General features: G+C 41.6%; 1 protein-coding gene and 1 long non-coding RNA gene across 2 annotated transcripts in view; one reads left to right on the top strand and one right to left on the bottom strand.

Annotated features, from left to right (window-relative positions):
- Kcnb2 (potassium voltage-gated channel subfamily B member 2) overlaps positions 1-26,958 on the bottom strand; it is a 423,142-nt gene that overhangs the window by 166,273 nt on the left and 229,911 nt on the right. The gene's annotated exons all lie outside the window — the stretch shown is intronic.
- Positions 1-26,958, top strand: part of LOC147006007 (uncharacterized) — a 170,607-nt gene that overhangs the window by 60,742 nt on the left and 82,907 nt on the right. Inside the window, exons 2-3 of the long non-coding RNA XR_015046705.1 lie at positions 9,529-9,613; positions 9,721-9,806. This is a non-coding gene — a long non-coding RNA (uncharacterized LOC147006007). The remainder of the gene's footprint in view (positions 1-9,528; positions 9,614-9,720; positions 9,807-26,958) is intronic.

Raw genomic sequence — 26,958 nt, 5'->3', positions numbered from 1 at the left:
ATATAAATTGTTAAGACGACAAGCATAAACCCTTTTGACTTTCTTCACCAACAGCTTCTTAGATGTGATGCCAAAACGCACAAACAACTAAAGAAAGAATGAATTAGCTTTTATGCTACAAATAATACAGGGCCAAAAATATTTGCAATTCCTATTTCCACCAAAGGATTTACAACCAGAATTTAAAAAGAGCTCTTATAATCCAATCATAAAAATTAAATAGCCCACCCAATGTACAATGCACCGAACTGACATGTCTACAGAGAAGACAGGCAAGTAGCTGATAAACATAATCAGTAGATGCTCATGATCATTACCCATTAGGGAGATGCACATAAAAATGATAGTGAGGCAGTGTTTCATGTGCATGAGGCTGCTGACAATAAACAACTGTTAATAAAGACGAGGCAAACTTGAAATCATTTTTTCTGGTAGAGGTATATGATGGTGTTACCACTTCAGAACACAGCTGTCAATCTGTCCAGGTGTTAAACATAGATTTACCCTATCATCTAACAATTCTACTCTTAGTGAAATAGAAGCACATGTTCAATTAGAACTTATTCATGGATGTTCATGGAAGTATTATTCATAATAGTCTCAAAGCGTAAACCCAAATGCCCACAGGTAAAACTGGATAAATTTAAGTGCAGAACTGGTACATGTTATACTGTAGATGAACCTTGTAGACATTAAGCTAAGTGAAAGAAACGAAAGCCTACATATTACATGATTGCATTAATATGAAGCAGAGGACTAGAGTAGGCTCTGGGTGCTTACAGTGTGTGTGGGGCACAGAAAGGAATGGATGCTATATGTCCCTTTTGCTCTGTAGGTTTTTTTTTCTGAAATGATGGAAATGTAGGCTTAATTGTATCCACAGATGCACAAATCAATGACTGTAACAAAACCCTAAACTATACAGTACATAGGCAAATTTTATACCATACAAATTGTATCTCAATACAGCAATTATACATATGAGAGCAGCCCCTAGTCATTAGATAAGGGTGGTCCAGTTGCAAGTTCTCTTAATGAACATGGTTTAAGAAAAGAAATTTTGGACTAGCTAATTAGAAAGAAGAAGGGTCCCATAAGCTCTTTTCTGGTCCATGATTGGCTATTAACAGGTCTTGTCTTATGCCTGACCAGTGAAGGCTACTTCAGCTGCTGTAAGATTGTATTTTGCTCTGCCCTGAGGATAGCATTTTTCATCTTCTCTGACATTCTTCTTACACTATTATGTCTTCAGTTGTATACTCAAGAGTGAGCCCTTCAGGCCCCATGCATAGTCCTAATCTTGTTTTCACACAGATGGTTAGAATCAATAGACCACAGATAAAGCAAGAAGACGTGAATGTGAGAAGAAGGGACTTGAAGGGAAGAGGGGGTAATGACAGGGATTGTTAGGAGACAAGACAGGTTGGAGGCATTCTGTGACAAAACATTTTCTGGGGCGATGCAACACACATGTCTATTCAACCCAGCAGAGAGCCCATGACAGACCAAAGAACAGATACCACTGAAGTCCAACTTGGTGACCCAAAAAGTTTTGTTAGAGTTACTCACAGAAGCAAAAATCACTCAAAGACAGCTGCATCCTGAAAGCCCACCCCAGCATGGGTAGTATCTCACTAAGCTGGGAATCCGGAGCACACTGCACAGCCTGCAGGCAGCTCAGCAGTGTGGAGAGTTTTACCGGTGTCTGAGTTCCTTTCCACCTCTGCCAAGCAGCTGGTCTGGTATCAGTTTTAGTTGCAACTTTGCTTGTCTCAGCCATCAGTACACAATAATGACTAAAGGTTAAGGATATGACATCCTAGTGTGGTGTGTACAAGTGTGATCCAGAAAAATGTTTTCTGCTCAGTGAACATGCTTCCCTCCACTTAAAAGAGTGATGTAGGTCCTTTCCTGTAAGTTCTATGACACCCTGCAACTAGCAACCACTAACTTGAATGCGTGTAATGAATTGTATTAATGGGAAACTGTCTCCCAAGTAAGGCATTTGTCATAATTGATCCAGATTCTGTGCTGAGGGGTACCTGTCATTCGTTGTCAGGGAATGTATCCCAGTGATTTTTTCCAGATATATTTCACCTAGTATAGATACTAACTCTGGTATTATTGTGCCAAGCAGGAAACCACAAAACAAGAGATCTGTAAGCATACATTTTTCTCTTGATTAATTTGAGAGTTTATTTTCCTAAAATGTGAAGCCAAAATTCTTGATTATTACTGCTCTTTTTTTTTTTTTTCAGCTAAAAGAGAAGATAGGCAATACAGGGCTACATATGATGACCAAGACATGCAAACTCATTCAGGTCCAAAGGTATGAGGCCTATCTCAGTAGCCCAATTAGATAAGATGTAGTACTGGATAGCATCTCCACTCAGAGCTGAGCTCAGGTGGATGAAACTCTGTTGGTGTCTCTCCATATCTCTACCCTGCTTGCTTAGCTAGGAATCCTGGACATATTTCTCCCTCTCTGAGCCTTTCCTATATATAGGACCCCATTCTTGTCATTTTTCAGTCTTATCTTTGATAACTGAGTTCTTCTGCACTCCTAATGCCATATCCATTTCCTTGTCTCCAGTGTACAGCAAATCCTCCTCCACAAAAGGCTTCTTTACCGTCAGTTTCAAACTCTTGAGTGAAGCAGGTTCATTTTCAAGTCAATTCAAAGAGGTTCAAGTCAACACCAATGGGATGCTGTCTTTCCATTGCACAATTGCAAAGCTCTCATCATTCTGTGCTTTCTCCACTGTTGTGCTTGCTTGGTAAGCTCTGAGGGCCCTGCACTTTCAAGGAGGACTTTGTCACATAGGCCATGTGTCTGTCTTTTCCTCTCCATCTGTGAAGACATGGTGCAGGATCTCTGTGGTCACAGTTATGGGCCCTGGTCACTGTGGCTGAGAAATGGTAAGCACTTGAATTCTTCAACTGTATAACGCCTCTCCTATGTCCATGGGCACACATTGATCTGCCTAGATTGCTTCTTTTCTCATAGCTGCCTACCTTAAGGGCCACGCAAGCCTTACCTCCTCTGGGAAATCTGCTGCTTGTGTTTCCCAGCAGTACTGGGCACAGGCCTTCACAACAGTACTTACCACTGAAGCTAACAATACATTCTTTGTACTTAATAATTCAACATTACTTATTGAGCACTTGAGTTGCACCAGGCAGAATAGATAGAGTCTTTGGGTAAATGATTCTGCTTTCAATTACTGGGTATTATCAGCTGAACTGGCACATGCTTCATTTCCCTTGCTGCTAAACTGTTTTGAGAAACAGAGGGAGGTCTAGGAGGTGTTTTGTTTGTTTGTTTTGTTTTGTTTTGTTTTTCAAGACAGGGTTTCTTTATGTAACCCAGACTGGCCTTGAACTCAATGATCCACCTGCCTCTGCTTCTGCCTCCCAAGAGCCAGGATTAAAAGTGTGCACTACCACCTCACAGAACTCGAAGAAGTATAGTTTTAAAATAATCACAACCAAATGGTGCCTCTCTCACTGGGCTTCATGTATAATTGACTACATGGCTTTCTATTTCACTAATTACTCTCAGGCCTGTTAGGCTTTGTCCTGGTTCTAGAGAACTTTGTACCTGCTTAATGTCTATTGAAGGCACTGGAGTTTTGAAAAGCACATTTGTCAACTCATTCCTAAGTATAAACACAAAATTAGTGTTTCTGATGTGTTAATGCATGTCAAAATTACCTTGGAAAAGAGACATATAAAACCTGAGACTCAGGGTTATAAGAAATGACTCAGCTGTAAAAAGGTTTTCTGTGCAGATAGGAGAAGTTATGTTTAGATTTCCAGTACACACATAAATGCAGGACAGGCATGATGGCTCATCTATACTCAAAGATCCCAGGAGGCAGAGAACAGGATCCCTAGAGCAAGCTGGATAGCTAGATTAGCTCAATCTGAGAGCTTTGGGTTCAATTATTTCATTTGCTTCAATGTAGAAGGTGAAATCTTATCAAGGAAGACACACAGTATAAACCTTCACCCACAAAAGCCCACACATGCATATAGATGCTCATATACAAGTGCACTCTCACAGATATTATAAGTAAGATTCAGGTTCTTCTGGAAGTTACAATTTCTTGGGACTGGGCAAAGCCTCATGTTAGCATGTGTCTTAGTTACTTTTCTATTTCCATTACAAAACACCATAACCAAGACAACTTATAAAACAAAGCACTTAATTGGGGGCTCAAGATTGTAGATGGTTAGAATCCAGAAACATCATAGTGGGGAGCATAGCAGCAGGTTTTCATGGCATAGCAGTAGTGGTCGTGAGCTTACATACTCTGTTTCAGAAGCACAAGGGAGAAAGAAAGCTAACTGGGTCAGGCATGGGCTTTTGAAACATCAAAATCCACCCCAGTGACACACCTCCTCCAATAAGGCTGATCTTCCCCAAATAGTTCCACCAACTGGGGCCAAGATTTCAAACATATGAGCCTGAGGGGGTCATTTTCATTCAAATCACCGCAGCATAGAATCCAGAAGTGTGTTAAACTGTATTCTGAGATGTTCTATCTGGATGTCTGCAGCTTTTACTTCAATGCTTGCACCATGTCACCAATGAAAAAATCCATACAGAAAAGTCATTTTAAAATTGCTTTCTGCCTGGGCTGAAGAGATGGTTCAGCGATTAAGAGCATGGGCTGCTCTACCAGAGGATTCAGGTTCAATTCCTGGCACCCACATGGCAGTTCACAATTATCTTTCACTCCAGTTTCAGGGGATCTGACACCCTCACACAGACATACATACAGGTAAAATACCAATACATATAAAAATAATCAATATAATATAAAAATTGCTTTCTGCCAGTGGACTCTCAGCTGATTTAAGTTTTAAAATAATCATAACCATAAACAGCGCTGATCTAAGAACAGTTTTAAAAGTATTTTTAATTCATTCTGACCCACATCTAAAGAAAGGACTCTCTGCTTACTTTTGCCCAAAATGAAAAGCTTTACTTTATTGATGTATATTTATATGAATCTACAAATACTAATACTTATTAAAATGATGTTTTGTTTTCTTTCTTTGCTACCAAAATCAAAGTCAACATTTCAAAGCTCAAATGAAGAAATAAGCATAGAATTATGTAGCCTAGGCTTCCAAAAGCAGGTTAGCATAAAGAATTATAAGAGCTAATGCTTACTGAACATTTTCTACACACTAGATATCTTAGGCTTCATTATCTCATTCACTCTTCTATTTCTAAAATGAATATAAATGTACATGTGTATTCTTATATGCAGAGATTGCCCCTCTCAGGTAAAGCCCAGTGTGCTGCAAAGACGCAAATACACAAGAAAATCAGGTGCTGAGTAAGTCAGAGAGCTCTGAAGAGAAGTGCTAAGAAGATGCCATTGAAAAGGAATGTTAAGACAACATGTTCAACATCAAAACCACCATTCATCCAGGCTTCATCCCAGAGATGCAAGGTTGGCTTAATCTATGAAAATCCATTAACGTGATCCACTATATAAACAAACTCAAAGAAAATCACACGATCATCTCCTTAGATGCAGAAAAAGCATTTGACAAAATACAACACCCCTCCATGTTAAAAGTATTGGAGAGATCAGGAATTTAAGGCCCATACCTAAACACAATAAAAAAATATACAGCAAACCAGTAGCCAACATCAAACTAAATGGAGAGAAATTTGAAGCAATCCCACTAAAGTCAGGGACTAGACAAGGCTTCCCCCTCTCTCCTTACCTATTCAATATAGCATTTGAAGTCCTAGCCAGAGCAATTAGACAACAAAAGGAGATCAAAGGGATACAAATTGGAAATTAAGAAATCAAAATATCACTATTTGCAGATGATATGATAGTATATTTAAGTAACCCCAAAAAATCCACCAGAGAACTCCTAATCCTGATAAACAACTTCAGCAAAGTGGCTGGATATAAAATTAACTCAAATAAGTTAGTATCCTTCCTTTATACAAAGGATAAACAGGCTGAGAAAGAAATTAGGGAAACAAGTCCCTTCACAATAGCCACAAATAATATAAAACATCTTGGGGTAACTACAAAAACGTGAAAGACCTGTATGACAATAACTTCAAGTCTTTCAAGAAAGAAATCAAAGATTTCAGAAAATGGGGAGATCTCCCATGCTCCTGGATTGGCAGAATTAGCATGGTAAAAATGACCATCCTATAGATTCCATGCAATCCCCATCAAAATCCCAACCCAATTTTTCAAAGACATGAAAAGAGCAATTCTCAAATTCATCTGGAAAGGAAAAAAACTAAACAACCCCCCCAAACCCAACATACAAACAAAACCTACCAACCAACCAACCAACCAAACAAAAAACCCCAAACCCCAAAACCAAACCAAACCAAACCAAAACAAAAAATCCAGAATAGTGAAAACAATTTTTAACAATAAAAGAAGAGCTAGGGAAATCACCATCTCTGACCTCAAGCAATAGTGATAAAAACCGCATGGTATTGGTACAGAGACAGACAAATTGATCAATGCAATAGAATTGAAGATCCAGAAATAAAACTGCACACTTATGGTCACTTGATCTTTGACAAAAATGCCAAAAATATAGAATGGAAAAAAAGAAAGCATATTCAATAAATGGTGCTGGTCTAACTGGCTATCTCTATGTAGAAGAATGAAAGTAGTCTCGTATTTGTCATCTTGTACAAAGCTCAAGTCCAAGTGGATCGAGGACCTTAACATAAAACCAGATACACTGAATCTAATAGAGGAGAAAGTGAGAAAGAGTCTTGAACTTGTTGACACAGGAGGAAATTTTCTAAACAGAACTCCAATGGCTCATGCTCTAAGATCAATAATTGATAAATAGAACCTCATGAAACTGGAAAGCTTCTATAAGGCAAAGTATACTATCAATAGGACAAAATGGCAACCTACATATTGGGAAAAAAATCTTCACTCACCCCATATCTGATAGAAGGCTAATATCCAAAATATATAAAGAACTCAAGAAGCTAATCACCTAAAAAACAAACAAACAAACAAACAAACAAACAAACAAACAAATAACCAAACAATCCTATCAGAAAATGAGGTATAGAACTAAACCAAGATTTCACAACTGATGAATCTTGAATGGCTGAAAAGCACCTAAAGAAATGTTCAAAGTCCTTAGTGATCAGAGAAATGTAAATCAAAATGACCCTGAGATTCCACCTTATACCAATCAGAAAGGCTAAGACCAAATCCTTAGGTGACAACATATGTTGAATAGGATGTGGAGAAAGAGAAACACTCCTCCATTGTTGGTGGGATTGCAAACTGGTATAACCACTCTGGAAATAAATCTGGAGGTTCCTCGGGAAATTGGAAATAGATATACCTGAAGACCCAGCTATATCCCTCTAGGAATATACCCAAAAGATGCCCCACCATGCCCCAGGGGCACACGTTCTACTATGTTCATAGCAGCATTATTTGTGATAGCCAGAAGCTGGAAACAACCTAGATGTCCCCTGACAGAAGAATGGATATAGAAAATATTCATTTGTACAATGGAATACTACTCAGCTATTAAGAATGAGAAAATCCTGAGTATGGCAGGAAAATATCATCCTGAGTGAGGTAACTCAGACCCAAAAGGATATGCATGGTATGAACTCACTAACAAGTGGATATTAGCCAAACAAAACAAAACAAAAGTATAGAATATCCAAGATACAGTCCACAGACCTCAAAAAGGTCAATAAGCTGGAGTGCCCAAGTGAGGTCACCTCAGTCCCACTTGGGAGAGAGAGGAAAGGTATCACAATTGGGGAGGTAGGGAGGGGTCTGGGTGGGAAAGTGAGGGAGTAGGGAGAGGGAAGAGGAACCTGATCTGGTATTGGGTTAGGGAAAAGCACTGAAGCCCTGAGGGCTCGCAGAAAGAATGGAAACAGGCAACCTTGAGAGATAGGAGGTTGGAGGGCCCCTCCAGAATGTACCACAGACCTGAGAGGGGAGAGACCTGGGCGGGGAGAGATCTGGGAGTAGAGAGACTCTCAGAACTCAAAGGGAAGGACCTTAGATGAAATGCCCTACAGTAGGGAGAGGGAACTTATAGAGCCCACCTCCAGCAGGAAGACAGGATATTAAGTGAGGGATGGGGTTTATCCTACAGTCACAACTCTGACCCATAATTGTTCCTGTCTGAAAGAATTACAGGGATAGAAATGGAGAAGAGCCTGAGAAAAAGAAGGTCCAGGGACAGGCCCAAAGAGGGATCAGTTCAAGGGGAGGTTGCAAGGCCTGACACTATTACTGAGGCTATGGGGTGCTCACAAAAAGGAACCAATCATGACTGCCCTCTGAAAGATCTAACAAGCAGCTGAAAGAGTCAGATGCAGATATTTGCACCCAAACAATGGACAGAAGTAGCTGACCCCTGTTCTCGAATTAGGGAAGGCTGAAAGAAGCTGAGGAGAAGGATGATCCTGTAGGAGGATCAGCAATGTCAATTAACCTGGACCCGTGAGATCTCTTAGATACTAGAACACCAACCAGGCAGCATACACCAGCTGATATGAGGCCCCCAGCACACACACAGTAAAGGACAGCCAGGTCTGTGTACAGAGACGATGCACCTAACCCTCAACAGACTGGAGGCCCCAGGGAGTTTAGAGGTTGGTGGGGTGGGGTGTGGGGGCATCCATGCAGAGACAGGTAGGTGGGGAGGAGGTATGGGTTGTGGAACAGTCAGAGGGTGGATTGTGGGTGTTGGGGATAAAATATGGAGTGTAAAAAAATAAATTAATAAAGAAAAGTGAAAAAAAAAAGACAACGTGTTCAATAGTTGGTGGACCAACACATATTCCATGTTGTATATTTCTGAACCACTGGAACTCTGTGGCCTCAAATTCATAGGGCCTTGCTACACATAGACCATGGTCAGAGAACATACCCACGGGGAAGCTGGCAGGTGTTTGGAACAGAGTTTTGATATACCTAAGGTGCCATGGCTGCATACTTGCTTAGAGCATGGTGAGCAAGGATTTTACACAGAAACATTCATAGGTAGGTGGTACAACATATTTTATCAAGCATTTGCAGAGTTATGCCAGTTTACGACAGAGTGAACAAAACTTGAGCTCTGGTGATCTTATTGGCTAAACTGCACAGGGTGTTGATTGAGGCAAGTTATGCATATTTCAGAAAGGGGGATGCTCCTCTGCATTCAGTCTCTCCAGAGACTTGAACAGGCTGCCAGCACTGCAAATACAATTGCCTTCTTTTGAAACAGCCATTTTATTCTAAAATCAATGCCACAACTTTTATAGCTTATTGATTTTGTTGGGAGGCATTCATCTGTTGCAAAGAAAAACCATTGCTTAAATCAGGTAGCTTCACTAAGATTGACTAAAGCAAGCATGATGGTATTCTTGTCAAAGGTATCCCATAGTTCTACTGACATATTGTATGCTGGTGCTGACAGCTGAGGGCTAGGCTTTTGATTCTTCCATTTTTCTCTCATTATAAACACAATCTCTCTTCCCTCAAGGTTCCAGCAATCACTCTGGCAAGTGTTGGTCCTTGACAGAACAATGCATATGCTTTGGTGGCCCTGGTGTATACAAGAAAGAAAGGTTGGTTTTGTTTTCTGATTCTCCTTGAGCATTGTTGAAAGGAGTTCATTTATGAGTGCTTGTGTTTCAAGCTCAAGGCTGTATTTTGTTTTTCTCTTCCATTTAAGGCAAGGTATAAAGAAGGAGCAGATGTGTGGTCAACTCAAGCCTGACAGACACCTGCTGATGAGTCATTTCAAAACTCCGTGGCAAGGTAGCAATGTAAAAGAGAAGGTGGGAGGGGACACATTGAGGGTTTAAACTCTTCTGGGTTGGCTTCAGCTTTGCACTGAGAATCGAATGTTGCAGACTAACTCAGCCTCCTGAACTCCTCTAGCTGCATCTTCACACACAATAGGAAACTTATTCTCTGGGCGACTGGCAATAGTCACTGTTCTCTGAGCCTGAGGTTTTGCAATAGCTGAATTACCTGGTTGTTGCTTTTGGTACTCAGTTACCAAACATAAATGTGAAAAATCAAGGGGGGGGGAGGTGGTGGTACTCAGGAAGGTGATGACATCTGTGTGTGTGTTTGTGTGTGTGTGTCTGTGTGTGCTCCTGTATGTATGTATGTGTCTGCATATGTAGGTCAGGTGTCTTCAACACCAGCTTCCTCCTTTTATTCTTTTTCCTTCCTTCCCCTACTTCATTCTCCCTTCCTTCCCTTTCTTTCTTTTTCTCTTTCTTCTTTCCCACCCCCTTTCTCCTCTCCTCTATATTTCTTTCTTCCTTACAAGCTCCCTCCCTGAATCTGGTGCTTTCTGGTTGGCTAGGCTAAATGTCCATCAAGACCGAAGGATGCTCTAATCTTTGTTCCCATCATGCTGGGATTTCATGCATCACCTCCATGTCTTGTTCTTTTATGTGGGTGCTAAATTTTCAAACTTAGGTCCTCATGCTTGCACAGTGGGCAGTTTACTAGCCAAACCACTTCTTCAGCCTGGTGTTTGGTTCTATTAATTCCCCGAACTTAAGATATATAACCAGTCACAGGGTCTGTTAGTGAGTAGAACTTTAGAAATGACTGTTTTCATGAAGTCTAGGAATTACTTAGGCATATCATCCTGTAGGCCCCAGTTGAAGTAAAGTATTAGCAACATTAAATGGATCTGTATAGACAAGTATGAGATTGTACTCTTAGAAAATATTTACTGAGGTCTACAGGCATTGCACTGGCTGATCCTGTCATTAATCTGATTTGTCTTAACACACCAGTGTTAAATGTACGTGAGAATTCATTGGAGTGCTTGATGAAGCACAGGTTGCTGGATCCTTCCACAAGAATTTCTGACACAGTAGGTCTACAAAGGAACCTAGGCTCTCAGGTACTATTGTTGCTCTGGATTCAGGGACCAAATCTAACTGTCTCATTGTGAGATAATAGGAGAGGGGATGTTGCACTCAGCAAGTGTCTAATGGAGAAACATGGTGAGTCTGAGCACAGACCTATGTCTCCTAGGTTGTTTTAATGTTCACTCTTGAATGGGAACGAAACAGATTTATTGAGAAACTATTTGGTACTGGATACTTCATATATTATCTCATTTTGTGCTTATAATAGTGTGATGGTTTGTATATCCTTGGATCAGGGAGTGGCACCATCTGAAGGTGTGGCCTTGTTGGAATAGGTGTGGCCTGGTTGGAATGGGTGTGTCACTGTGGGTGTGGGTATAAGATCCTCACCCTAGTTGCCTGGAAGTCAGTCTTCCACTAGCAGCCTTTGGATGAAGACATAGAACTCTCAGCTCCTCCTGTGCCATGCCTGCCTGGATACTGCCATGCTCCCACCTTGATGATAATGGACTGAACCTCTGAACCTGTAAGCCAGTCCCAATTAAATGTTGTTTTTTATAAGACTTGCCTTGGTCATGGTGTCTGTTCACAGCAGTAAAACCCTAACTAAGACAGAAGTTGGTACCAGAAGTGGGGTATTGCTGTGATAGGCCTGACCATGCTTTTATTTGAAAGAATGTGGATTTTGGGACTTTGGATTTGGAAAGCAGTGGAATGCTTTAAATGGGGCTTAATGGGTCATCCTAGTAGGAATATAGAAGACTTTGTTGCTGGGAATGATTTGAACTGTGTTGACCTGGCCCAAGAGATTTCAAAGGAGAAGAATTTCAGAATGTGGCATAAAGACTGGTTTTGTGGTATTTTGGTGAAGAATGTGGCTACTTTTTGCTCTTGTCTGAAAAGTTTACCTGAGGCTAAGGTGAAGAGACTTGGATTAATTGCATTAGTTGCATTGACAAAAGAAGTTTCAAAAAAGCCCAGCAGAGACTTTGTTCTCTGGTTAAGTCTTATGAAGAGAAGTATGAACAAGCATAGCAAGCTTAGAAAGGAAAAATATAAAATATATGGTTTGAGTATTAAAGGAGTACCAGGAAGTGAAATGGAGCAAAATCTCGTGTTCTAGGAGATAACAGATTAAGGGAGTGGGACCTTGGGGCAAGATTCTACCCAGCTTAATTAGATCCAGGCATGGTGGTACACACCTTTAATCCCATGAGGCAAGCATGCTGATCTCTGAATTCAAGGTCAATCTACAGAGCAAGAACCAGGATAGCCAAGCTTAGGCAGTGAAGGATTTAGAAAACATAAAGCTAGTGATAATGTGATAGTACAAGGGAATCATGTTCTAGTCCTGTAAGCAGCAGAACTCGACAGCTTCAGCCATGTGGCTCTGGCTCTAGAATTAAGAATGGGAGGAACCACTGGGAAAATTGATGCTGGTTAGCTGGAGGTAAGGAATTTGCAATGATTAAGAAGAGACCAGCATTACTGAGGTGAAATCTTCTGGAAATTGTTTTCTGGGAGCACAAAGAAGCTGTGTTCCAGAGATACCCAAGGTTGTTCTTCATGCTGCGGCTGGACTTGGTAATGTGTAAGAGTCACTCAGGTGGTACTGCTTGTGAAGGAATGAAGGGATCATGGAGAGAAGCTGAGGCTTAGCACTGTGAGAGGCCAGGGAAGGCCATTGGAGAAGTTGAAGCCTCAGCTGTAGTTGATGGCCCAGGACTGAAGGGGTCATGCAAAGAATTTGAGGCTTGGCACCCTGAAGAGAGCCTATGAGAGGCTATTGGTGAAGCCTAGTTGGAGTGGAACACCCCAGTGTATTGGAGATGTCAGTACCATGGGATGATCACCAAGAACAGCAGCCGTAGTGGAGTGGATCAACCTGAGCATAGAGTGCTACAGAGCACAGAGAAGGAAAAGTGATGCCAGCCCTTAGGAGGAGTCCAAAAGATCAAGTGGAATCCCAGACACTGAAACAAGAAGCTGTAACATTGAAATTGCCTTGGAGACTCAAAGATGTTAAAGATGCCAGAGCCATGGGATACATGCTGAGGAAAGCTGCTAACAGGAAGTTGAACCAGCCCAGGAGAAAGCAGTTTGTTGCAGTCAAAAAAACATGAACAAGGAGTGGAGATCTGAACCGCTTTGACAACAGCCATGGAGATGCAGTTTGGAGTTTGCCCAGCTGGTTTCCTGCCTTGCTTTGGGGATTACAGTTAATTAAGTTGAATGAATCTCAGAAGAGACCTTGAACTTTGGACTTTAAACATTGTTGCGACCGCTATAGACTATGAGGACTTTGAAAGTTGGACTAAATGCATTTTGCATTATGCTATGTTTAAGTATGGCCCCCATAGACTCATGTTTTTGAACAAGTCTATGGGGACCAGGGAGTGGAATGTGATGGTTTGTATATCCTTGGATCAGGGAGTGGCACCATCTGAAGGTGTGGCCTTGTTGGAATAGGTGTGGCCTGGTTGGAATGGGTGTGTCACTGTGGGTGTGGGTATAAGATCCTCACCCTAGTTGCCTGGAAGTCAGTCTTCCACTAGCAGCCTTTGGATGAAGACATAGAACTCTCAGCTCCTCCTGTGCCATGCCTGCCTGGATACTGCCATGCTCCCACCTTGATGATAATGGACTGAACCTCTGAACCTGTAAGCCAGTCCCAATTAAATGTTGTTTTTTATAAGACTTGCCTTGGTCATGGTGTCTGTTCACAGCAGTAAAACCCTAACTAAGACAAATAGTCTGGCAAGTATTATTATGGCTAGTTACCAGGCAAAAGAATGTAAGTTCAGGGAGCCTTTCATTTGTTTCAGTCCAGCCAGGTCATACCTTGAGGCTGAAAAGTCACCTGGGTTGGTATAGTTCCAAATCTTAGATTTCCCACATCTGAGCTCCTCTTTGGGCCAATTTACCTTAAAGGTGATCTTTTTAAAAGATCGAGATTGTAAAGAATCATGGCTAAAGTAGAGAAACGCACATGGATTCACTGTGTGGACTGGCAGCTCATTAGTTTTAGGGAGAGTAACAGGCACATGAGATTGCATTGTTTCAGGCTCGAATTCTAATGACTACCCTGCTGTCCATACTGCTGATAACTAACCTGCCATACCTACTGATTTGGCTCTTACTTCATCAGCAACTCATATGTCACTCCTGGCCTCTGAAGATAAAGCTTATTCTGATCGCTTCATGAACGGCTGTTGCCTTCTCTGCTACTTCTCATGAAGACATCATGGAACAAACCCTGTGCCCCACCTCACTTTCCACATCTGTACCTTGCAAGCCTTAGGCATAATCTCTCATCGAAAGAACAGGAAAACCAGGAAATACCAGTTTTAAAAATAGCCCTAGTACAGGGGAAAGCCAGCGCCAAGAAGTGGGAAAGAATGGGTAGGGGAGCAGGGCGTGCGGGGATGGAGGGTGGGGGGAGGGTATAGGGGACTTTTGGGATAGCATTTGAAATGTAAATGAAGAAAATATCTAATAAAAAAATAAAAAAAATAGCACTCTTTGGTTGGTGGTTTAGTCTCTGTGAGCCCCCTGGTCCCAGGTTAGGTGATTCTGTGGACCAATTTCTTATGGTGCCCTTGACCCCTGTGGCTCCCTCAAGTCTTCCGAAAGACTCCCTGAACTCCACCTATGTTTGGCTGTGGTTCTCTGTTTTTGTTTCCATCAGCTGCTGGATGAGCCTATCAGAAGACAGTTATACCAGGCTCCTGTCTGCAAGCACAGCAGAGAATCACAATGGTGATGGGTTCCTCCTATGACCTAGGCCCCCTACACATTTTTAGCAGATGTTCAGTTTGATCTTCATGTGATTCCCTTAACAATTAGAGCTGTGGCTGTCTTTGACTCTGCTCCCTGCCTTTGAACCCCCTTTCCCCTAGCTGGATTGCTTTGTCTGGCCTCAGAAGGAGATGATGCACTTAATCCTGCTGTAACTTGATGTAGCAGGGGCATCTAAATCTGTTTTGTACCCATGGGGTGGGGAGTTTCACCTTCTCTGAGGAGAAGGATAAAGAGCATGGTGAAGGTGGGAGTGGGAGGAGAGGAGGGAGGGGGCTGTGATTGGGATGTAAAATGAACAAATAAATAAATTAATGAAATATTAAAAAAAAAAAAGCATCCTCCCCCATCTGCATGGTTGGCAGTATTCAAGACCAGCCGTGATGGAGAGTGGTGAATTCATCCCACATGGGACAGAAGCACATCGTGTGTTTAAAGCCTCACTTGCTATGGTTGCATGATTTCAGTAAACCACCACTGTAGGAGGAAGAATGCATCAGGACGGAAGTAGAGGATGAAATTTAATTTCATATGGCGCTCTGTCAGTATTTATTGAGAGCCCATGGGACAAACAATCTTTTGCACAGTTTTTCTCAGATTATATAGATTTTCAATACTTAGGTTCTCACTGAGGTACTTTTCTGTCTTCATTTATAGTAAATATAGCAGTTGGATTTTTTTCTTGTCAAGGTGACTTTAATTTTTCCATATTTTATAATGCAATGTATTACTACTTTTTCCTTATTTTAAATTGCCAAAGTGTCAGTTTTTTCCCATTGATTTAGGAAGAAATGTTGAAACTATTCTGTAATATCAAAAATTAAAAAAACCAATTAAATACTTTCAAAATGAGAAAATAAACAAGAAGGAAATTGTTACAACTGTGCAAATAAAAGTAACGCGATCCATGTGGCTGAATAGATTTTTATGAAATTGATAAGCTGATGTAAACTTCATGAGGATGTGAAAGGGACATGGGGTAAGTGTAAAAAAAATCACAAAGTACAAGTCTGGCTTCAAAACTTCATGTAAAACCACATTAAGAAATATTGCCTGAAAAAAAAATATTGCCTGAATTTTTAATTATTGAAATGGAGAATATTAGATCTCTTTAGAATCACCTGATAACTTGAAGTAGAAGTTTGAGTGAATTAGATTGCTATGATAAGAACAAGGTTCAACACTGATGACCACTTATAGAGTTTGGTTTTAGACATAGTGTGTAAAAATAACAAAGCAACAGCAACAACGACAACAACAACATCAAAATGCTCCTTTGGTACTGGAGAGAATTAAATTAGTACAACTCTCTATGGTAGCAATTTGGGATAATGTATGTTAAATCTTTTGTTTAAAAATTAGATATTTTCTTTATTTACATTTCAAATGTTATCCCCTTTCCTAGTTCCCCCTCCAAAAATTCCCTATCCTCCCCCTACCCCCTCAGCTCCCCAACCCACCCACTCCCATTCCTGGTCCTGGCATTCCCCTATACTGGGGCATAGAGCCTTCACAGGACCAAGGGCCCCTCCTCCCATTGATGACTGACAAGGCCATCCTCTGCTACATATACAGCTGAGCCACAAGTTCTACTACGTGTGTTTTTGTATAGTTCCAAGGAGCTCTGGGGTTAATGGTTATTGATGTTTCTTCTATGGGGCTTCAGTCCCTCTCAGCTCCCTGGGTATTTCTCTGGCTCCTTTGTTGGGGACCTTGTGCTCTGTCCAATGGATGACTGTGAGCATCCACTTCTGTTTTTGCCCAGCACTGGCAGAGCCTCGCAGGAGACAAGATTCATATCTTTCCTCTGTACCACCATTTCTTTCACTGACTAGAATAAACAAGGCTTTTAACGACATATTTTGAAAATAATAACTGAAAAGGAAAGAATAAACACCCAAAGTACGTATTAACGTCAGACAGGCACCCTTTCTCTCTGGTTACTAAAGCTATCGTATTCAGCTTGTATGGATGTAAATGTAGATAGTCATTCTATCCTTTTGTATGTGTTTTTTTCAGCATAATATGTTCATATCATATTCTGGGATAGGTTAAAAAGAAAAAAAAAGTGTTAGTTTGACTCTCATCTCTGCCCCTATTGATCCTTGGCATCAATATAAAATTTCTACCAGTTCAGACTAAGTTCATTACACAAGGGGGTTGGGGTAGAAAGAGAGAACTCCAAAAGTTTTTCTTGTAAAATATTGGCATGATTTTACCTTCATTCTCCAGCAACCCTTTAATTATCCAGCCAAGTCAGGACATTAAATAAGGTAACCCAGATAAACAGCACTTGGCACATTTAGAGTAAATGTCAAATCAGGTTAGCCAGTGGACAGGACTTCTGCCATTTCTCTACTGTTCTTTTTCCTGGTCTTTTCATTTTCTTTTCTCCACTATTAGTATATTAGTATATTAGAACAAATGCTATTTCTTCAAAAATATGACAATGTGGCCTTGATTTTCAAGGACCTCAACTCAACCTCTAAATCTAATGTGCTCATCAAAGATAAGTCTGGAAACTGGGCTGCTTCTTCATCTGTCTGGTAGCTCCAATCATGAGAGAGTAGACCTGTTTCCTTTCAAGAATAAATGGAGAGGTTTGTGATGTGAGCAGTAAGTAAGGGGATCTGAAGTGGAGAGCCAAGTTCCATTCTTGAGAACCAGGAAAGTAAATCTGAAACTGGCTTGGGCTGCCTGTGTAAGGTAGTCCACTCTGAAGCTACGTATTGTGTGTGATTCTATTTCAATCTATCTTTGGCATCTGATTTAGCTTGCCCTTTTTCTAGCCTACTCTGACAGCCTGGATCTCTCAGTACTGTGTGTAATTGCACCTTGGCTGCCAAGCACAGCTGAAGACAATCACTCTTGGCGAGGACTGGGACCACTGAAGATGCCGGCTCTCCGATTTCAACTGACCTCTGTTTATCCACTCTTGTTCAGCTTCCTGTTATTGCCTCTTTGCTCTCGTCAGTGTCTATTCCAGAACTTTTCTGTACTCCTCTATCCTCTTCCAAAGCCCTGTTCTTTTTAAATGACATAGGCTACGAATCACACTTGGTTCAGCTCTGCCACAGGAATCTGTCACCTTCTACCCCATTCTTCTCGTTAAGCTCCTCTGACTTAACTGGTGATGGGCTACAACCTACAACTCTAAGTCTCTCTGGATCTTTGATTTTCCCTAGCCTACCAAGGAAACTGCACAGAGTGACTTTGCCTTGATATGGCAGTTTGTCCCACCTATAACCTTTGAACTTGAAGAATCCCCTTGATTTGTTCTACTTTGAAACTCAGCACTCCCTGTGATACAGTGCTTACCTACTGCTAGGTTTCTTCCATTCTTGGAAGTTCCATTTCTTCTCTACTGTTACGTCCCAGTTTCTGTGTTATGACCACCGAACCAACCCTGGCCTTCTCTAGTTGGAAGTTTATGTAGAGTTGATGTCATACCATGATCTAATTTAGAAGAATTATTCTTCTTTTCTAGGTACAAGTACATGAGCATACACACACACACACATACACACACACACACACACACACACACACACACACACACACACACTATCACCACCACTAACAACACAACAATAATGTTCTCTTTTCCCCTTGTGCTCAAAGCTCCACTCCTCTCCTTCCCATTCAGAGTCATTGACATATGAGTTGCCTAGGTCTCTTCATTGGAGATTTAACTCATTGGTATGATTATAGTTCCTCCCCTGTAACTTATAAACACAATTATGAAAACATCTATAAACTGCATTCTTCATTCTCTTTCAGCTACCTCTGCCTATCACTGTTTCCATCAACAGCCAGTCTTGCAGAGGAATAATTTAGCTCTACTATCTTTGTTTCCCTCTTCAGCCTCATTGTGGTCAGAATACTCCCATATGTATCTGTTAAAATGGTCTGACCTAGTCAGATCCACAAATTCAACAAGCTCCACACTGGACCTAGCAGCAGCCATGGCCCCACTGTTTCTTCCTGAATCGTCTGCTCCTTTATCTTCCTCAGTCTGCTTTCTTGGCTCCCTTATCTCTGTCCTGATGTTGAGCACAGTGACTCAGTTCTCCCCATGGCCTACACATAAAATAATCTCATCAATCTCCAACCTTTCAGGGACCACATTATGCCAATGCTTTCCAACAGTTTCCTCTGCATTCCTCTCTCTGAGTGTCTCACACTCCCACCTGGATAATTCCAGAAGCTTGAGACATTTAACACACCTTGCTTTTCTTACATGAATTTAATAGACCCAAAGACACTGACTTCCTCCTTTCTATCTGTCACTACAAGATCTGCTGATTCCTCCTTTTTGATCAGTCAAGGATGCTGTACTTGTCCAGACCCTCTGCGGGAACTCTCCAGAAGAGCCTCAGGATGTGTCAGATACTGTAACACCAATAACCACCCCCCATTCGACTGACGTTGGCTAGTCATTAGACCAATTTAGGAGACTTGAGCTCCCTTCTTTTTATGTTTGTTGTAGTCAGTCAAAGCTATATCAAAGTCATAGAATTCTAGATTGCTAAGGTGATTCAAATATGTTGTCAAGAACTATCAATATCGGTGACAAAAAAACCCTACAAAAAAACCATATATGATGTAGGATACATGGGTCTGTTATCAAGGATTCAGAGTGGAGGATACCAGAGGAAGGGGGATAGGAATTGGCACTACATGGGAGGTGAGAGAGGGACCACTGGCTACAGAAACTCACTGCTTCACACTTGGCATCTCTTGATTGAAAGTATGCTACGTGTATCTCTATGCCTCCTCTCTACAGTGACCTGGGCCCTTTTCTACTCCATCTGTCCTATGTTACTGGCTTCTCTTGTGCACATGGTAGGAAGATTTAGAACATTCTGACACTCCTGGCAAGAAGGAAACTTTTTGTTGTTGTTGAGCTAGTAGTTAGCATTTTCCACCTGGGCAGGACTTCTGGACACAGCTTTCACAGTTGGTCTAGTTCATCCACAGGACTGAAATGTGCCCTGCACAGATTTACCTACCACCCTGCTCTTCTTTTTTTTTTTTTTCTCTTACTAGACTTTGTTTGTTTGTTTGTTTTTAACTTTTTCCAATTTTTTATTAGGTATTTTCTTCATTTACATTTCAAATGCTATCCTGAAAGTCCCCTATACCCTCCCCCTACTCTGCTCCCCTACCCACCCAAACCCACTTCTTGGGCCTGGTGTTCCCCTGTACTGGGGCATATAAAGTTTGCAAGAACAAGGGGCCTGTCTTCCCAATGATGGCCGACTAGGCCATCTTCTGCTACATATGCAGCTAGAGACAAGAGCTCTGGGGGTACTGGTTAGTTCGTATTGTTGTTCCACCTATAGGGTTGCAGACCCCTTCAGCTCCTTGGGTACTTTCTCTAGATATCACATAGCTATGTTCAGCTAGAGGCAATGTAATCCCATATGGGATTTCCATATCTACTTATTTTAGCTAATTTCCCCCCTTACCCCTGGCTTCCATTTACTTTTTTGGCCTGTTTCCCACTGTCTTACCTCCCTCTGTCAGAATTCCTTAGTGAGCCTCTCTTATTTCCTGGTAATTATCACATTTACTTCCACATGGGTATCCACAGCCTGCCCATGTTACACTACACACATGAAATGCTATGGCAAAGAGAGAGCTAGGCATTAGAAGGCACAGAATTCTCATCCTGAACTCTCCAAAATGGAACATTTCTCTAGAGTAATGAAATCTAAGATCTCTATGAATTATTGTTTGCCATATAAACAAACAACAATTTTACTTGTAAGAATAAAGGGCACAAAACAACAAGCTCTCTACCTAATATGGACCAGATATGAGAAGTTGAACTGTTTTCTTTAAAAAAAGATTTGTTAGAGTTCTAATCCTCAGTGCCCCAGAATGGGACCTTATTTAGAAACTGAGTCTTTACAGAGATAATTATGTTAGGTTATTAGTATGGGTCTTTTCCAATCTGGCTGGTGTCTCTAAAGAAAGCTGCAGTTTAGATGGTTATGCAAGAGGGAGAATATGTGAAGATTCACAAGGGCATTGTTTTGTGAGAATGGGGACTCAGAGTGCAGAAGCTACAAGTCAAGGAACATCAAAGACCCAAAGGTAGAGAGGTGGTGGTGACGGTCATAGTGGGGTCTTCCTCAGGGTGTAGAAAGAGCACTACCCCATGAGACTTTCACTTTGATCTTCTGGCCTCTAAAAACTGGTAAAAAAAATTCTGTAGTCATAGCTACAGTTTGTGGTACTTTGTTACAGCAGCCCCAAGGAAACAACTACACCAGGTAACATTAACCACTATCGGGAAACAAGTGCTCTGACATCCATCCTACCTCTAGAATCTTCTGGAACTAAATATGTTGTTCACTCTTTTGAACTACTATTTACTTTTTTCCTCCACTAGACAAGTTCTTTTCAGTCCATCTGGGGTCTCATTCTACTTCTGGGACAGAATCCTGTGGCTACTGGAGTTACTTATTGCTCTCAGAAGATAGAATCATATTATATATCATTCCAGCATCAGAACATGGTTTACATCCCAGAACATTCCAGAACATGGTCTACAGAATCAACTAAGCAGGGCTCATAGGACAATCACGGAGCCTGCATGGGTCTGGGCTATCTGCATTCATGCTCTGGTTGTTTACCTTGGGATTTTTATTGGACTCCTAATGGTGGGAGTTGAAGTATCTCTGAATCTTTTGCTTGCTCCTGGGATCCTTTTCTTCCTTCTGGGCTGCCTTATCCAGCCTTAATATGAGGGTTTGTGTCTAGTTTTATTGCATCTTGTTATGCCATATTCAGTTAATATCCTAGGGATATCCTGCTGTTTTCTTAAAGGAAATAGAGGAGTGGTGGATTATGGGGAGAGAGGATATGCAGGGAGGGGACTAGGAGGAGTAAACGGAAGGAAGGCTGTGGACAGATTGTATTGTACGAAAGATTAAGTAATTAATAGAAAATAAATTATTTCAGTCATCATTTAATGCCTGCTATGCAGAAGGCTTCATGGACATTATTACTTTCAATCAATACATTCAGTCTGTGCCATAGGTGATATGAACTACACTGTAGGATAGAAAAGTAGAGGTTAAAGACATCAGAAACATGGCCAGGATAGATCATTGAGTGGCCTGTTTCAGAGTCTAGCTTGAGTTAACCTGACTCCTAGTAGTTTGACAGCCTCACTGTAATCAGCTGCCTTCTAAGCATAAGAGCTGTTGAAAATGAGTACTTGCTGCAGATGTTAGTAGCAGGAACTTGGGCATTTTTACATCAGTTCATCAGTAACCACAGCCATTTATTTATTATTTTTATTTTCTACTCCTGAAAGACTGTTTACTAAAGACAACCAATGTCTTCCATAAGAAATGAGTTATTTAGGGGAAGAAAATTTTGCTTCCTTAAATTCGCTAAACAACGGGGGGGGGGGGGGAAGAGATGCAAGGAATGGTGTCAGTTAGCTCCCTGCAGTAGTGCTGAATTCCAGCTCTCTGTGGGAAGGCATGAGGGAGGACCCTCTGTTCAAGTACCACAGCACTTAGAGATTCTCTGGACAGCAAAGCACAGCCACTTGACAGCAGAGCTTTTCCTGTGTTGCTCTAGAGGAGGGAGCTTAGCGGTTGAAAGATGGGCTCTTACTGGACGTGCACTTCTGCCTTTTTCAGAGCTTCTCTAGATCTCGTAAGTGAGGGAAAGAGCTTTTGGAGTAGGCACTACCTGCTCCATGCCTACAGCAAGCTGGAGACCTTCCCAACACCTTATGGTTTTCTCAGCTTTGCTATTCCCAAGAAAGGAGTCTTTCCCTTTAACTCCAGCCTCTATTCAGCACAGAAAATGGCTGGGAAACACCCTATGCCAGTAGTCTTTCCTTCTCTTTGCATTTTCTACCAGCATCAAGCCACTGCAAACACAGCTGCATCATGTTTCTGCACTAGGTTTGAGGACAACTCCTCAGTGAGTGAAGATGAATGACTTACTCCTCCAGATCTCTCTGATATCCTGCACTGAGTAGGCTCTTTGTTCTGGGTTGGATGACCCCAACCCTTAAGCTCTGTTTCAAGTCCTTGTCACCCATTAGCTTAGGGGTGACATGGGAAATACTTGCCTCTGCTCTTGTTGAGGTCATGCTTGAGGTTGCAGGATTCCTACTGATATATGTGCTGTTCTGGTGCATTGTAACATCGTAGTCTCTCTGAAGAAGCCATGACCACGAAGAAGGCCATAAGGAAGATGTTAGCAATCAAGCCAGTGGAGGAAAAGGTGTGTCATTAGGAGGGACTGGTGTTGGTTGGACTCCTCAGTCTTCATTTGAAATTCCAATTCATTCAACAACTGATGTTTAAAATCTGAGAGTTTAGGATTGGTGGATCTGGTGAGGCAACAGGCAGAGGAGAATCTAGCACTGGGTTTGGATTTGTTCACATCTTGTTGTCACAATAAGCAGCAAAATTTCCTGAGGGTCTTAGAGACCTCACATCAGAAATAGGTTGGCAGGAGACAGGACAGCTAGGAGGGAAGGAAGAGGGTTGCCTCTATAGTCAAGGTTTCTCTGGGTTCCTGACTTTCACAGGGCAGCTCTACATTATCCTCACATGAAACATTATAATATGCTTTCCCAAAATCCTTTGTTTGTCAGACCCAATGAATAAAATATTCTGATGGAATACATTCTGAAGTCAATCTTCTCCATGAGTGACACCTAACAGAAATAAGGTGTATACATGCCAGTCATGATAGCAGTGCTGACATGTTAACCCTGTGAAGTCCATGGTCAGGGTCCTTTGCTTTAAACCAGTGTTCCTTTTCTGTGGCACTTTTGTATCCACTTTATCTCATTAGACTTAGCAGGACCTTAAGGCTCCCTCAGGACTAAGACAAGTTCTCAGACCTTTGTGGATTTTATGTCTGCTAGAATCTCAATGCATACTGAGGTTTGCCATGTGTTTTCTTCATGATTAGACCTGGACTGTGACTCTGGAGCCCTTGGCAGTCTCATGCATTCTATCAAGAGCTCAGTGGCTTCCCCTTCCTCACCCTTGACTGCTCTTCTGTTACCGTACTGCTTTTATTTTAAGGTTTACTGTTAACACACATTCAGAAAAAGTGACTATTTTTATAATGTTAAATGTACATATTGATTGCAAGGTACATCCTGGCTTCTGAAACATTTAGCAAACAGGGAAAGCTCCACTTAGTGATGATGGGACATGGGGGCCCTTTAGATATGCAATGGTTATGCTAATCAAGCTGTGCTCTTTCCTGGTTATTCCACATGTGCCTTACCCTGAGAGACCCCAGTTTTCTTTATAGTTTTTGTTTTTTTTAATCAGCATATAATGACTCACAAATATGTCAGCCCATAAACTTCCAGTTCTAAGATGGACTTGAATGGCTTTTAGAGAATTACATGTCTGGTGCTCAATAAGGTCTGATTTTTTTTTCAAGACAGGGTTTCTCTGTATAGCCCTGGCTGTCCTGGAACTCACTTTGTAGACCAGGCTGGCTTCGAACTCAGAAATCCACCTGCCTCTGCCTCCCAAGTGCTGGGATTAAAGGTGTGAGCCACCACCTCCTGGCAAGGTCTGATTTGTGATAGAGGTTCCCAAGGCTATCCCATTCTCTGGACAGCATCTGGAGTCCAGCGTCCTCCAACCCAGCTCAGAGGCACCCTATATTGTGGTTTTCATAGGTTCGGGCAAGCAGGAATGCTTGGCAAATGTCTTTCTTAGTATTTCTACTGCTGTAGGACCAGAGATAGTGGGCCTTGGTGAGAGCCTCTAAGGCAGAGTTATGGTAGGCTGGTGACTAATCCTCACTAATTTCTCCTAAACCTTTGTTACAGATCTTTAGTGCATCTTGAAAATAGCTTAAGATCTGGAGTTGAAGTTTGATTCTTGCCCCACATATTCATTAAGAATGGGTGTGAGTCAATTATCCCTGTGAGCCTGCTTTCCGAAGGGTAATTGGATGGACAGGGTTGGTAGAATTCAACAGAAACTCTTCCAACTGACAAGATTCTGAATTGGCTACATTCTACCTGTACCTGTTTGCTAAATGATCTTCTTGACTATAAGCTGCAGGAAGGCAGGCTTTGCATTTCCCTGATTTATCACTGTTGGCTAGGGCATAAGGGCATAGGCATAGGTTGGTGAAAGTTTATTCAACTACACTGTTGCAAAATGATGTTGCTGGCTGATGGTTATAAGGTGATGAAGCTTCTTATATCTGCATAAATATAGATTCATTGACATAAACTAATTAGTAAACAGGAGCAAAACTCCTTTCAGGAAATGGGCAATAAAATTTCATTTCATGGGGAGCTTGATTACAGATCAGTGGAAGGGAGTATGCCAGGTATATGTAAGGCCCTGGGTTTTGTCTTTTGCATCTCTGCCTCACATATAGCTACTGGGGGGGGGGGGATGGATTTTTACTATGGTGTCCACTGACAGTATCATCATTCTGTTCCAAAATCTGGGTCTGCTATCAAAATATATCTTAAAAAAGAAAATCTAACAGTCTTAAGGAAAATGCATCCTGCCTTAGACTGTCAACTTGGCACATTTGGAACAAAATCTCTTCTTCAATGGCTGACATTTTGATCCATAGAGAAAGGACTCAAGGCCCAAGAAATATGGAAATACATTACCTCCATGTCAGCATCAGTTTGCAGAATCTTGGAAGGAAGAAAATGGGAGCAGGAGAGGCCTAGCAATCCTAGCAGTGGGTTGTCTGACTAAAAATTAGGATAATTATTATACATTTTAATAGTAAGCTGTTAGCTTGTGTATTAGTTTCCCAGAGACACAATCCAATAACCACACACACACACACACACACACACACACACACACACACACACACACACAGAGAGAGAGAGAGAGAGAGAGAGAGAGATCATAACTTGAAATAAAGTTTTTTCTCTCTGTGATGGTATAAAATTGAATATACCATCAATACTCATTTAGTGGAATTGTCAGTGTATGAATTCTTCCCTGAGTTAGGTACCAGCAGTAGAAAGATTTTCAGTTGCTAGTGGGTGAGTAGGCTGTAGCTCTGAGTCCAAGATAGGATGACCAGGCTAAACTTTTACTCTGAAATGTCTGTGCTAAGTTAGCATGCTCACTAGGATCATTGATTTAAACACACCTTTGGAATGTAATATTTTTAACTTATGATGCCCTTATGAGGACATAACCTCACCATAAATAAAAGAATGTATGCACATAAAATGATGGATTGCTTCTTGAATATAGAACTTAATAAACCTGTGATCTGTCATCATCAAGTGGAGACTGGAAGCTAGAGGGATAGATCCAGGCCGAGCCCAATGGTCTAAGGGCCAAAGGAACCAATGGTGCACAGAAGACCAGATGATGTGTCCCAGCTTGAGTAGTGAGGCAGAAAAAAAAAAAAGTATAATTTTCTCTGCCTCTGCCTTTGTTCCATGCAGGTGTAGATACTTAGAAGATAGGCCAAGTTTAGGTACATTGAGGAAGGCAATCTCCTTTATTGAATTAACTGATTGGAATACCAGTCTGCTCCAGAGATATAAGGACCCACCCAGAAATAATGTGCAGGCAGATATCAGCAGTCTTTTGTCAAATTAACATACAAAACTATGGCAGCATCTGTGAGAGCCTTGATCAATCTCTATGGGGCCTTTTATTACAGTCATTGTTACATTGACCTACTTGGTCTCATCGTGCTTCTGTTCTGCCACACTGCTACTTCCTGGCAACCACCAGGACATGCCAGCCCACACAGAAGGAATTCACCAGACCATGTCAGTTGTTTGTCCCTGCCTCCTCCATAGTCAGTAGATCCTCAATCCTCTGGATTCTACTTTCCCCATATTTCCTGGATCCATATCCTCCTTTTTGCTTCCATTAAAAATGCTATAGGCAAGGGTCACAAATCCCTTCTGTTTGGCACCAGAACTGGGTCACCTTGGGCATGGAGTTGGCGGACACCCCCAAGGTCCCTAGAGGACTTTCCACGTGATCTTAGGACCACCGGTGAGTGGAACACAACTTCTGTTCCATTCCAATCGTACAGGACCCAAGACAGCATTAGGGAAGCAGAAAACCCTCCCTGACCAGGGCCACAAGGCCCTTCTGGTCAGTGTGAGCACCTGGTCACCTGGGCACAGAGTCGGCGGACAACCCCAAGGTTCCTAGAGGACTCTCCATGCGATCTTAGGACCGGCAGTGAGTGGAACACAACTTCTGTTTCATTCCAATTGCGTGGGACTTGACACAGCATTAGGGAAGCAG

The sequence above is a fragment of the Mus caroli genome, unplaced genomic scaffold (assembly GCF_978045245.1).
Source record: "Mus caroli unplaced genomic scaffold, Mus_caroli_1 scaffold_1, whole genome shotgun sequence".
NCBI classification, from domain to species: Eukaryota; Metazoa; Chordata; class Mammalia; order Rodentia; family Muridae; genus Mus; species Mus caroli.
Note: the sequence above shows the minus strand (reverse complement) of the source record. Positions and strands in the feature narration are given on the sequence as shown.